This window comes from Hordeum vulgare, chromosome 4H (genome assembly GCF_904849725.1).
Source record: "Hordeum vulgare subsp. vulgare chromosome 4H, MorexV3_pseudomolecules_assembly, whole genome shotgun sequence".
Lineage (NCBI taxonomy): Eukaryota > Viridiplantae > Streptophyta > Magnoliopsida > Poales > Poaceae > Hordeum > Hordeum vulgare.
The window spans coordinates 150,140,175-150,155,299 of NC_058521.1; positions in this window are offsets into that span (position 1 = coordinate 150,140,175).

Genomic DNA, 15,125 nt, shown 5'->3' on the forward strand with positions numbered 1-15,125 from the left:
GCTCAGCTTGCAGAGTTTTACACCTCGAGGATTGTGTCTTTGCACGGCGTGCCTATGATGATCTCTTCGGATCGCGGAAGTATCTTCACTTCCAAGTTCTGGGACTCTTTTCAGTCTGCTATGGGCACGAAGATCCGCTTCAGCACAACATTTCATCCTCAGACTAGTGGTCAAGTGGAGCGAGTGAATCAAGTTCTTGAGGATATGCTGAGGGCTTGTGTTATCTCTTTTGGCATGAAGTGGGAGGATTGTCTGCCTTTTGCGGAGTTCTCGTATAACAACAGTTATCAAGCTAGTTCTGGCAAGGCTCCGTTTGAAATTCTCTATGGCAGGAAGTGTCGTACCCCACTCAACTGGTCCGAGACCGGCGAGCGTCAGATCCTTGGGAATGATTCGATAGAAGAAGCTGAGGAGATGTGTCGGTCATTCATGACAACCTCAGAGCATCTCAGTCCCGTCAGAAGAGCTATTATGATAGCAAGCACCATGACATGTCTTATGAGCTTGATGACTTCGTCTATCTCAAGGTGTCACCTATGAAGGGTATGCAGCGCTTTGGCATCAAAGGCAAGCTTGCGCCTCATTTCGTTGGTCCGTTCAGAGTGGTTCGCAAGAGAGGCAACCTTGCGTACCAGCTTGAGCTCCCGTCAAACTTTGCAAATGTGCATGATGTGTTCCATGTTTCTCAGCTCCGGAGGTGCTTCAAGACCCCCGAGCGCATTGTTCACCTTCAAGACATCTGCCTTCACTTCAGCCTGACCTTTCTTATCGTGAGCATCCAGTTGTGGTTCTCGAGGCGACTGAGTGCAAGACCTGCAACAAGACTGTCAAATTTCTCAAAGTGCAGTGGTCACACCATTCCGATAAAGAGGCTACTTGGGAACGCGAGGATCACCTCCGTTCTGAATTTCCGGAGTTCTTTCAGGCGTAGATCTCGGGGCGAGATCTTTTTCTAGTGTGGGAGTGTTTGTAATGCCCCAAGTGTGTAACTTCCCCTTTTGGAACCTTCTTCATGTGGGTCCAACTTGTCATGGACATGAGAGTTATCTATGCATGTTATATTCCATGTGGTGTTTCCTTTGTTTAATACTCTTTTGCATGCATGCATCCATGCCATCCCATTCATACCTTGTCTTGGTTTGAGACATTGTGATTTCATGTGTTGCTTGATGTGATGAGGGTCGTGTGTATGATGTGGAGGTAGATGATAGTAGGAAGTGCCTTGTGATGGCATAGGTTTCAAAACTATCTTTCCCCCTCTCTATGTCTTCTCAAGGTCAAGTTTCACTTGAACCTTTTCTGTTTTAAAAATGTCCCTGATTTAGCTCTTGATTGTGGTGTATTTGTGATGTGTATTTCTATTTTTGAAAACATGTTTTGAAGGTGCAAATAATTAAAAAACAGATTAAGTAAATGTTGTTTTGTAAATATTCATTTGCCCCAAACATTTCTTTTCCACTTTATTCAAATAGGTCATATTTTTCCATGACCAGGGGTGTTCTTATCTTTATTTTTGAGCCAACAGTTTGGCCTGTGCTTTATTTGTATTTCCTGTTTTTATTTAAAATAGGAGAGACAGGGGATTTCTTTTCCTCTATCCTGCGCCACCGTGTGGGCTTCCTCCCACGGGCCGGCCCACTTCTCCTCTCTCTCGCGCAGGAGCCCGCGCGACGTCCCTCTTCTTCCTCCTTTCCATGTCGACACCGTGGCCCCTTGTGAGTGACTCATTCCTCCCCTCTCTGCTTTCCACCGGAGCACCTCGTGCACATGGCCGCCCCGCGTCCCTCTCCTCTCCTTCCCCCTATTTAATCCCCCCTTGGCGTCTGTGCCAAGGCTAGGGTTCCTCCTCCTCCGCCGCCACTTCTTCCCCATCTCCCTCTCTCTCTCTCGACGACCTCAAGGTAAGAGAAGTGAGGATCTGCCATGACCGGATCGTGAAGGTGCTCGCCGCCGTTGCTGCTGTGCCACTACTTCCTCTCCAAGGCATCGTCGAGCTTGCGGGTTCTCGTGGGGATCCATTCCCGCAGCTAGGACGACGGCAGCACCCCTTCTTCCCCTACATCGACGACGTCTCCTTCCGCTCCGACAAGCTTCTTCGATGCGGCTCCTTCCTCGCCGTCCTCTACTTCCTCTCTGGTTGGCTCGATCTCTTCGGCCGTGGGGTGAGCAGATCCTCCTCTTCCCCCTTCCCTGTCTTAGATCATGTGTAGGAGTCGTAGGATCGCCGCCGTGCTTCTCCCTGTCAATGGCGTCGCCGCACATCGTAGAGGTCTCGCTGTGGTTCTTCTCGAGCTGATCTAGCATAGGAAATGGAACCGTGGACGCATGGGCGTCCTTCCATCGACGAGCCGGTGCGTAATTTAGCTTGTGTCACCGGCGAGATAGCTCCCCTGTTCCGGCCGTCGTGGATCAGCTGTGGATCCCGAAGGGTATGCTCAAACGAGCAGAGGACCTTCTCTGTCAGACATCGTTTCGTAGTGTAGTGGTATCGAGTTGTTGTTACCAGTAGGAGGTCGCGGGTTCGAATCCCCCCGCGGCAACCTTTTTGGTTTATTTCTTCGGCACAGTAGCTGCAGGGTAAACCGTACCCTGTTAGCACACTCTCTCTGGTCGAACCAGTAACTGTAGCAGAGTGGTGTGGCTATGTGTGTTGGGTCCAGTAGGTCTGGGGTTCGACCCGAGCACCTCCCCTTTTTATTTTTCCTTTGTTTTGTTTTATTTTTTCCCTTTGCTGATTTGATATCTATGCATCCCCTGTTCTTTGTAGCTTTGTAGTGATTTTGCACTTGAGGGTTTATATTTTTACCTCCTCTCAAAACCAGCATCGGAGTGGTGTATGTTGCTAGCTTATGAACCCATGAGGTGCACTTGTGTGTGTAGATATACTTGGTAAAATTTCATGTGTAGGTTGTTTTGTTTACTTGTAGGATTGCAAGCATAGTATGTGTGTGTGTGTGTGTGATGCACTAGAATCTCATGTGTAGGTGCATCTTGTGAGAATTAGAGTAGGGTGTGGTTGTGCTTGCGATCTCATGAGTGTGGTGTGTGTGTGGATGGGTTTACCCCCTCCCCACATACCTTGTGTGTGTGTGTGACACACACATCCGCAAGTCATGTTGACCTTGTTATGCCCATGATCTTGCTTAGATAGTAGGGGTAGTATCTGTGGTGTCAACTAGGTGGTGTCCTCTATTTCATGTGTAGGTGATGTGTTGTGTTGTGCTTGTTGCTTGTGTTGGTGTGGTGATGTGCCAATGCACATAGGCATGAGGACTACCCCTCATGTACCCCCATTGGTGTTGTGGTCATGTGCAAGAGCTTGTGTAGGAATTGCACTAGTGATTTTGCACATGTGATTTAGCACTATTCACAATATAGGATTCTATGTAGTTTTCACTTCCTAGTTTGTGCTCACTTGTTCCAAGCAAGTGCATATGTTTTATATATGTTTTTGGGGTAGAATCATCCCAGGAATCCATTGGTGAAATCAATTTTGCCATTGGAACATTTTCTGGAGATGACTTATTTCAGATTTGTTCCATGTTTAGAGCTTGGTTCCATGTGATGTGGTGAGCCCAAGCGTTTGTTTCTTGGTTGTGGTAGTAGAGGGTGACCCCCTATACCACATGTTGGTTTCATTTCATGTTTAGGAATACATATGTGCAAGTTGTGCCCAACCAAAATAGGCATGTGGCTGAAAATCCAGATTAGTGAAAATCTGAGATTTTCACGAAGTGTGAGAATCTGTTTATATTTTGTTCTCCTGTTGATCAGGTTGTGGAGGTCAATGTGTTGTGATTTAGCCTAATCTTTCAACTTGAAAGTTGAAGCTGATATGCTTGTCTAGATCCCTGTAAATTTTCATTCCATTTGGGTTCCTGTAGATATTGTTTTGACTGTTGCCAAAATGCTTCAGAGCATAGACAGATAGTGAGAATCTGGAATTTTCACTAAGTCCCTGAAATCTGATATTTTTGGGCAAGTTTGCTGCTGTGTAACTTTGTGTGTTTAACTCCTTGGTGTGATATTCTTGCTTGTGCTTGTAGTACTCTTGGATAGCTACAACCACATATCTTATTTGGCATGTTTAGGTGGTTGTAGGGCATTTGCATGTAGCTCACAAAGTGCTATGATGCTGTTTATGGCAGATTGTGAAGTTTTAGTATTTTGATGTTTGTGAGTGCATAGTTGATGGTGCGGTGTTCTTATTTGCTCCACCCCATCCATGTTGGATTGTGTTATGTCTTGGCTACCTGGAAATACCAGAGTTGAGCCATTGGAGTGTGTGGTGATGAATTTGACACGTAGGGCTTCATATCTTGTTTCGTTGTTTCCCGTTGATCCGTAGCTCCGTTTGTAATGTTCTTTATATGGTTTTGCATCGTTTTCACGTGACGCATCTGATCATGTCATTCTCATGCATGTCAACATAGCTTAGGATGAAGTTCTATCCAGGAACATGTAATTACTTCTCCTGCTTGTGCTAGTGATAGAAATAGTGATGTATGCTCATATTCATCTCATGCATCATGTGCTTGTTGCATCTTGAGGTGCTGTTGTTCATTGGATGTTATTCTTATGTTGGGTTGCACCGGAATCGGAGAACGAGTACGTGGATTCAGGAGAGTACGTGTTGGACGAACAAGAGCAGTTCCAAGCTGAGGATATCACAGGCAAGATGATATGACCTTCATTCCATCTCTAGACTTGCTATGCTAGATTACGTTACTTCCATCATATGCTCGCTGCCTACCACTGAAATAATTGCCTCCTGATATGCCATGAAACCCAAACACTTACCCTTCCTAGCAAATCTTGAATGGCTAAGTAGGCTTTGCTCAGCTACTAATGTTAGCGTTGCTAGTTGCAGGTACATATGTCTCATGTGAAAACATGAGTTTTATATCATTATGTTAAATCTGATATTTAATTAATGCACCTATATACTTGGTAAATAACGGAAGGCCTAGCCTTTTGTCGGGTGTATTGTTCCATTATTGTCATCATAGTTACCGGCTACCGGCGTTTGATTCCATATTGATCGCTCCTAACACGTTCGGGGTTCTTATGGGGACCCCCTCGATAAATCGCGTAGTGTTAAGACTTGTCCGGCAGAACCCAACATTGGTTTTATCTGCTAATCACTTAATAATAATCTGCATAGGGAATAGCTACCCCGAGGAATTTAATCAACAACCCGGGCCAGTGCTCCTCATGAGTGTTGGTCCACCCACCTAGCAGTTGGCAATACCACCCCCAAGGAAACTTGAGGTTTGGTCCTTGTCCACTATGCATAGACGGTGTTGTCCTCAGACTGAGATACACGGCTCTTATCAGGGTCGTCGACACACCGGGATGTCCTGCTAGTCTTGTCTTACCTTAGCGATATATCTTGCGTATAGGAATCCCGGTGAAGCTTTGGTTCTCCCCAGAGTTGAGGTTTTCCTCTAAGGAATCCGACGAGATCACGAGATTCGTGATAGAGGATTACTTTGCGGCCCATGTACGTTTGTGATGGACTAGTTGGAGCACCCTGCATGGTTTAATCTTTCGGAAAGCCGTGCCCGCGGTTATGTGGCAACTTGGAATATTTTGTTAACATCCGATAATAGATAACTTAAACATAAGCTAATAAAATTGTCAACTGTGTGCGTAACCGTGATTGTCCCCTTCGAAGATCTCTCTTCGATCGGGAACACGATGGGGTTATGATTGACGTAGGTAGGCGTTCAGGATCACTTAGTGATCATCTATCATCCACCGCTAGTATAGACCACCTTCATACAAGTTCTACGCAAGCTAGCCACCATATAAAGCTTAGGATGTTGCAACCTAAATACTCCACCTTTCCAACCTAATAACTTGACTAGTTCTGGCATCGAGGTCATAGATTGCTAAGTCCCTATTGCTTACAGATTCCTTCACAACACCAACTGGTTCAGGTACCCCCGAGACAGGTGATCCCGACGGCAAGCAGCTGGCGTGGCAGTACGATGAGGAGAACAACCGCCTGTACGTGAACTATCCAAAAGATTGAGGCGTGGTCGTCATCGTGGGCTAGTAGGCAGGGTAGCATAGTCATTTCTCATGTTTTGTAGTCCGTAGTGGAACTACCTTGTTTGTATGCGTGATGTACTCTGATATATTTATGAGATGGAAATTTAATCCATTATTGTCATTCTGTTGATATTATGTATGTGCTATGTTACCATGTTTGCGAAACGCTTAGATGCGCTTCTTTCCAATTCGGGGCCTCGTTCCCCAGATCGGAAAGGACCGCATCTTGGTCGTTACACCGCTACCCCCATCCATTTGTACTTTGTTGAGTCTGAAGCCGTCGACTATGGGGTTTAGGACTAGGGCGGCAGGTACCCAGCCTGTACTGGCCAACAGCTCATCGCCTTGGTCGAACATGATAGGTGTGTTTGAACATGGGTTTGTCGCTGCTGCATGATGGATTTGATGGAGCTCCTGAAAGGCTCTCTTTCTCTGATTTTCAGAGGTGAACGTCTCATAGATTGTTAAGATCTCTTTGGTTGTATCCGGTGGTGCCATTGGTCGGCTCTCCAAGGGTGTCGCGATGAGGATAGTCTCTCCGCTTTTTGCGACCTGCCTAAGGACCCAACATGCTCTACGGCTACGGGTCGACCTTGATTCAGGCAGGGCAGAATGTATGGGGCATGGCTCGTCCAGTAGTACGTCGAGGACCGATTTAGCCCGCGTCCGAGTTCTTTTTGCCGGGTTTCCTATTGTGACCGGCCTCGTAACCGAGGGTGTGCATGTTGTCCGGATTAGTCTCGCGAGGCTAGGGTCATTGCACATTTGCTGAATTTGCAAAGTACTTTCCCTGGTGCAGTATTTGAGCACTATGCTCGACATCTCGGTGAAGGATTAAATCCGACGACGGGAGAGGGCGTTGAGGATGCCCTCATCGTGGCAATGCTGCTGGAAAGCGTGAATAAGCTCCCGCTCGTCGCGACCTCCGGTCTTGTTGCCAAGGAGGAATCTGGCCCAAAAGTGGTGTCCTGATTCCCCTGGCTTCTGCGTGACTTCGTACATGCCCGGAGAGCCATACTCTTCCGTCTTATTCTCGGTATGGGTGGTGGGTGGGGAATGATTTTGGATTCTAGTGATTTGCGGGTAGGAAGCCTCGATAGTCCCGTTCCCGACTAGGTTGCGTGCTGGGCCTGCCACTGGCCCTGACGCGTTGTCAGGGCGAGATAGATTTTCCGGCTGTTGGATAAGTCCGAAAGATCGCTGACCGGGACGTAGACCGTCCTCAGCTCAAGTGATTGATGTGGGGAGCTCGTGTCCGGGCACTCAGCGATCTTTGTCAGGTGCATAATGGGTGGGATATAGATTTCCCTGTTGTCGGGTCTAAGTACGATCTGGTCATAGACCGTAACTTGGTCGTTCATCATCCTCATGACTTGCATATGATCGAGTAGCTTGTGTAACATGAGGATTTCAGTGGGGATCCAACCGCTTGACTGTTCAGGTTCAACCCGTGTTGCTGATCCCCCGGTGGCGTTTGAGGTTGCTTCCAAAGTGTTCTCGGTCAAGCTCCGCTCCAGTGTGTTCACCGCACCAAGCTCTAGGGCTGAGGTTGGGACTAAGCTCGTCCTGGTGGTGAGGTCTGCGGTTCCCAACGCCGAAGTGTCGGGGGCCGCGAGTTCCTCGAGAGGAGATAAGAGTCTTGTTAACGCGCGATCTCCCTGGGGGTCAATGGTGAACTTTAGGTTCTCGAACTTGACTTCCTGGCCGGAGGCAAAGTTCTCGACCAGGCCGAGGTGGCCGACCGGATTGGCATGCAGAACCACCCTTCCGAAGGCGAAGATCTGTCCGGGGACGAAGACATCCCTGTTGATGATCTCTTCGCTAATGACTAGGTGCGCCATCAATCCTTCGGCGATCCAATTGGTGGAACTCTCAATGAAAGCACCAATGTCGGCATCAAAACCGACATATCTCACGTACGGGGTCCCAAACTCTGGAGCTTAGATCGATGGGTTGCAGGAGAGAGGGGGAGAGAATGTTTACCTAGGTTCGGGCCCTCTTGAGGAGGTAAAACCCTACGTCTTGCTCAATTATATTGATGTGGATGATGATTACTCAGTCTACCTTGAGATCGTGTATTCTAAACCCTAGGTGGAATAATTCCTCTACATGGATGAGGACCCCCGTTTATATAGTCACGGGGGGGCCTAGGGCTACATGCAAGCGACCTAGTCTAGTTTTACTTGGTTGCCACGCGAGTCTTCGCAGTTCTCCTTCTTGAATATGAGACGATTGCACAGCCCAGCCCATAATAGGCATAGATCATCACGCCAACCTCTTCGTAGTAAGCCGACTACCCGAGGACCCCTTAATTCCGGACTCCCTCGACGAGCGTCGGCACTTAAGATTCCCTCCTCGTGGCAGTCATGCTGGAATATGTTTGTAATATCCTGGCCGTTGTAATGAGGTATTTGGTTTATGTTTAGCAGGAATATAGCCGAGAAGTGTTGGACTGATTCCCCTCGCACCTGCCGGACGCGGTAGATGTCCCGTATGCTAGGCCTTTCTGCAATATTCAGATGATTCCTAGACTGGGAGGTGGGTGTGGAAAATTTTGGTTTTTAAAAAAACACGTGCCTCTCATATCGCTAATCATATTCGGAGCATCGGGTTCAGAGCCCATACGGCTGGCCAGACATGGCTGCTCGAGTTCCGAATTGAGTTCGAGGCATGACTCGATCGCTCGAGAATCCGGGTTGCCGGATACCGGTACGCAGATGGTTCTGAGTTCCGGTGGTCGGGAGGGCGAGCCTCTCGTTGGTTCTTCAATCGTGGCAATCAGGTGAGTAATATGTGGGATATATATTTCCTTGTCACCGGGTGTGATTCCTATCTGGTCGTATATCGATGATTGGTCGTGGGATACTCCCATGGCTTGGATTTGGCCAAGCAGCTCGTCTAATTCCTTAGCATTCACGGCGTCGGTACGTCTGTAGTCTATGGGGTCAACCGGAGGCGTTGCTGTCCTTGGAGAATTCAGAGTTGTGCCCGAGTTGTGTTCACCTGCTAGTGATTTGCAGAGTGCGTCCGGTTCAAGATTCGATACCAGAGCCTGGTGAGGAGCCGTCTCGAGGACGAGATCCACCCCCTCTAATGTTGATGCATCAAAAGTGAGGGGTGTCGTTAGAATAAGATCTCCCTAGGGATCGGTGACGAACTCTAAGTTCCCAAACCTGATCTCTTGACCGGGGGTGAGGCTTCCGACCCAGTCTAAGTGACCGATAGGATCGTCATGCAGTACCACGCTGCCAGACACGAATATGTGCCTAGGGACAAAGGCGCTCCAAGTGCATATGTTGTTATTAATGATGAGGCAAGCCATCGATCCTTCGTGCGACCCTACACCAGAGCTCTCAATGAAAGCACCAATGTCGGTGTCAAAACCGGGTGATCTCGAGTAGGGGGTCCGAACTATGGATCTAGGGTCGATGAGTAACACGAGATGAAGAAGATGATGTTTTACCCAGGTTCGGGACCTCTTGATGGAGGTAAAACCATACGTCCTGCTCTTGTTGGTATTGATGTAGTAGTAGTGAGTATAGAGTTGATCTACCTCAAGATCGGATGTTGTGGCCTATACCCTAATCGTAATGAGCTTAACTTGTCCTATGAACTATGCCCCTCGCTTATATAGATACCACTGGTGCTAGGGTTACACAAGGACAATCACAATAGAAAAGGAATATGTCGATTACTACGTTGTCTTCAATCATAGCCAAGTATTCCAAAGATTCCATCCTCATTCTGATACCTCCAATGATAACCGAAGAGGCCCGGGAGTCCGACCTATGAGAACAAACGGAGAGCCCGAGGACCCTTAGTCCCGGACTCCCTCAACAGGACCGTTATGTTTGACTAGGACAACCCCACGATTATATCTGGCCATCGCTCTGGCCGGGCCGGGCTTTGGGCCAGGCCAGACCAAGCCCGATGTAGAAAACCTAGGCCCGAGCCCGGCTGTGAGACCTATATTTCACGCCCAGGCCCGGCCCGAAATACTCTTCGGGCTCAAAATTCAGGCCCGAGCCCGGCCCATGGGCAAGGTCCGGCCGAGCTGGGTCGGGCCGAGCCAACCGGGTCGGGCTGCCCATGGCCAGATATACTCACGATCCTTTTTGTATTCCAAACCCTATAATATTTGAGTGATAAAGTCTTGGCTTCTCTAAAAAAATAAAACAAAATAGGAGCTCCCTTCCAAGCCATGCCTAGCGACTTAAATCTAATGAATTTTGTGAGACGAAAATCTAATGAAGTAGATAGCGAGGAATCCCCTATTCGCCGCTCGTTGCGAAGCCTTATCGGGGCTTCGCACATGGATTCCCAGCGCTCGTTCAAGAGTGGGCTGACCCGTTTCACGTTCCATCGCCCCGGTTTTGGGAACCTTCTAGAGGTTCCCACCCGATTTTTTCCGGTTTTGGGAAACTTCTCGGAGGTTCCCTGAATCGTTTTTTTTTTTCTTTTCTTTTCTATTTCTTTTTTCTTTTCTTTTTCTGTTCCAAAAAATATTCTGGATTTCAAAACTCTAAGCATAGCTTGCATAGCAGGATAAGGCACATCATGGCTCAAGCATCTACCAGGTATGCTAGGTTGCAAGGTTCAGCTATTTACTCTGACAAGGACAGGTCATGCAAAGGAAGTGGGTTCAACTAACGTGGTAAAAGCATTGAAAGCATTTGCCCTAATGCAAGAAATAAGAGCAGAAGCGAGAACATGGGATTTATCGGGATGATCAAAATGGTTGCTTGCCTTGTTGCTCAACAGAGGGATAATATCCGTCAGTCGGATATTATGTGGAATCCAGAGGAGCGGGCCTACCGGTAAAAACAACATCAATCAATAACAATCATATGCAACAAGATGATGTGTGATCATGGCATGAAAATAAAAGGTGGTAGGCTAATGTGGCTACCATTTCTTAAGTTGAAGTTGATTTGAATCAAGATTCAAATATCACTTCAAACAAGGTATTTTCAAATACCCTTTTAATTGATTCGATTTGATGCTCAGGTAATCTTGTTTTAGCATGCATGAAGATGGTGTTTTGAGGTGCTGATTGTTCTTGATCATTGTTTGGTCATAATAGTTGAAGTGGAATTCAAATGGATTTTAAATTCAAACTCTAAACTATTTAATAAGGTTATCCTATTCATCATTTTATCTGTTTGGTGATGTTAACATTTCCAAACATGTTTGCAAATATCAAAATCAGATTCCTTGGATTTTTCTGATCATTTTTCATATATAAATTATTTTCATTGGAGTTACAGATTATTTTCTATGATTTTTAGAAGTTTTAGGCATTTTCTGGAATTCTTTTAAATCACAAAATCTCTTTATTGCGTTAGATCTATGTCACCACTGCGTCAGCAGGTCATCCGACCTGGTCAGGTCAAACCTGATAGGTGGGGGCCACTGGTTAGCGACACAGGAGATAATCCCGCGCTGAGCAGCCCCTAAGTGGGTTTGACCCACTGCTAGGGCCCACTGTCACTGACTAATTAGCGCTAACTAACAGGGATTAGGCCGGCCACGTCGTTCCCTGCCGGAGACTGACAGGCGGCGACCAGATCCGCGGCGGATCTTCGCCGGAGATGCACCACAACTCGCTGTGGTGCTCGGAATCGAGTGCCGAGAGCACTGGGACGATCCCCAGGCTCGGCCTCATCCACTACGGGCATCAGGAGGGGCTGAGGGTGGCCGGAGGATGCCGGCAACGAGCCGAGGCGGCTGCCGGAGCTCGGGCTCGTCGGTCTCGTGGCTAGAGTGCAGGAGAACAAGGGGAAACAGGGGGAAATGCTCGTGAGCTCACGGTGCTGATGAAGATGGGCTCAGACTGCTCGGGGAGGTATTGTAGCCGGCGATCCAACGTCGATTTGCCGGCAGCCGGAGGTTGAAGACGACGGCAATGGGGCGTTGCAGAGCTTGTGGAGGTCGATTCCTTTGGCGTGCGCGTCAAGCTCGATGAGGCGGAGAGGATGGAGCACTCGGGAAGGCTTCTTTGTGGCCAGAGAGCTCGGTTGGCTCGAGCTCAAGCTCCTACTAATGGCGGCAGGAGGAGAGGGGAAGAAAACCGAGAGGAGGAGGGGAAATGGGGAGAGAGAGGATAAAGGAGCGCTCGGGGAACTCATCCCCGTTGTCGCGCTGTCCTAGGGGCACCGGGGAGCGCCACGGCGAAGCAGGAGGTGGAGGGGGCCGCCGTGGTCGATCTCTCCTCTACCAGAATGCAGAGGAAGAAGACGACCCTGCCCCTGTGGGCTGGGCCTTGCAGGTGAGCGTAGGATATGGTTTTTCCTTTTTCTTTTGTTTCTTTTTTCTATTTTATTTGCTGGTATTATTAGCTATTTATTTTGGCTTCAAAAAGCAATTCAAAAATTAGTTTGAATAGCCCTGAGTGTTAGTTGGAATATTTCCAACTACTCCTGAGGCTTGCAACATTTTTGAAAACTTGAATATTTTTGAATTCAAATATATCATTGTTTTCAGTAGCTTTTAACTTAAATTTAAAATGCCAAAAGTAGGTTGAATATAAGTTTCATCTCTGATATTTTGTTTTCAACATTTATCAGAAATATTGAACTTTTAAGAAGGCCATTTTGGGTTCATTGATTTTGGCAAGATTTGAATTTCCTTTGAATAGAAGTGGCTAGGGTTTTTGGTTTGAGTTTCACCACTTCCTTTGATTTTGTTTCAACTTCTTGAATGCAATGGAAGAAGACATGAGCACAAATGTTAAACCCTAGTTAGGGATCCAGGGATGTGACAACTCACCCCCACTCAAAATAATCTCGTCCCGAGATTTGGAAGTCGTCGGGAATAGCGCGGGATACTCAAGTCGGAGACGATACTCTCTTTCCCATGTTGCCTCCTTTTCAGAATGATTTGACCATTGAACTTTAAGAAACTTGAGGTTTCAACATCGAGTGGTACGCTTAGCTTGATCAAGAATACGCACAGGGTATTCTCGGTGTGAAAGGTTATCTTGGAGATCAAGCGTTTCGTGGTCCACTTCATGGATAGGATCCGAAAAGCAACGCCTGAGTTGCGAGACATGGAATACATCATGAACCTTGGAAAGATGCGGAGGAAGTTCCAATTGGTAGGCAACTTCTCCTCGTTTGGCAAGAATGCGGAGAGGACCAATGTAACGAGGAGCCAACTTGCCCTTGATACCGAATCGATGGGTACCCTTCAAAGGTGTAACCCGAAGGTAAGACTTCTCGTCAACCTCAAAGGTCACAACCTTATGATGACGATCATATTGGCTCTTTTGATGAGACTGGGCTGTTTTCAACTTTTCACGAATAACGCGAACCTGCTCTTCTGCATCCTGGATCATATCTGGGCCAAAGAGTTGCCTCTCTCCGGTTTCTGACCAATTAAGAGGTGTTCGACATCTTCGTCCATAGAGAATTTCAAAAGGAGCTTTGCCCAAGCTTGATTGATAACTATTGTTATAGGCAAATTCGACGAATCGAAGGCACTTCTCCCAATTCATACCGAACGATATAACACAAGCTCGGAGCATATCTTCTAGGATTTGATTCACTCTTCCTACTTGACCACTTGATTGAGGATGGAAAGCAGTGCTAAAAGATAAGTGAGTCCCCATAGCATTCTGAAAACTCTCCCAGAAGCGAGAAGTAAAGATACTTCCACGGTCTGAGTTAATCTTCAAACGAACACCATGAAGAGACACTATTCGAGAGATATATAACTCTGCTAGCTGGCTAGCTGTTATACTCTCACGAACTGGAAGAAAATGAGCTACTTTGGAGAGACGGTCAATGAACACAAAGATAGCATTATTTCCTTTCTTGGTCTTGGGAAATCCGGTGATGAAATCCATACTGACTTTATCCCATTCCCATTCAGGAATAGCTAAGAGTTGAAGGGTGCCAGCAGGCCTTTGATGTTCTGCCTTGACTCGACGACAAACGTCACAGTTAGCAACGAACTCAGAAATTTCTCTCTTCATCCTAGTCCACCAAAACCTCTTGCGTAGGTCCTGATACATCTTAGTACTACCAGGATGAATGGTGAGAGGAGAATCATGAGCCTCCTTAAGGATCAATTGCCGCAGACGTTTGCTCTTAGGAACCACTAAATGGTTCTGAAAGAACACAACACCTTGCTCATTGATAGAGAAATCCCTAGCGTTTCCGCTAGCAATATTCTCCTTGATCCGAGATATACCCTTATCACGCTTCTGGCCAGCTATGATTTGATCCTTAAGAGTAGGCTTCGCCACCAGGGTAGAAAGGAATCCTTGAGGAACAATATGAAGATTTAACTTCCGAAATTCCTCATAGAGACGTGGTTGACCTCGTTGTAGCATCAAATTGTTACAATAAGACTTACGACTTAGTGCATCAGCCATAACATTGGCCTTCCCCCGGGTGTAAGTTATCCCTAAGTCGTAATCCGTGATCAACTCAACCCGCCGTCTTTGCCTGAGACTCAAATCCGGCTGGGTGAAGATATATTTCAGACTTTGGTGATCAGTGAAAATTTCGCAATGATTACCAAGAAGGTAATGTCGCCAGGTTTTAAGTGCATGGACTACAGCTGCAAGCTCAAGATCATGTGTGGGATAATTATCCTCATGTGGACGCAACTGTCGAGATGCGTATGCAATCACATGACGATCTTAAATGAGAATGCAACCTAATCCTTGTCGCGAGGCGTCGTAGTAGATAACAAAGTCCTTAGAGAAATCTAGTGGTAGCAACACAGGTGCGGAAGTCAGGCGTCTTTTCAGTTCCTGAAAACTATGCTCACACTGTGGTGTCCACTCAAACTTTTTATCTTTCTTGAGGAGTTCAGTTAGAGGATTTGCAACCTTGGAGAAATTCTCGACAAAGCGGCGACAGTAGCTCGCTAGACCAAGAAAACTCCCTACTTGCTTAACCGATTCAGGTTGAGTCCAATCAAGGACAACTTGAACTCTCTTGGGATTGACAGCAATACCCTTACCAGAGATTACGTGACCTAGATAGGTCACTTCTGGTAACCAAAATTCACATTTTGAAAACTTGGCATAAAGGCGATGCTCTCGAAGTTTCATCAAT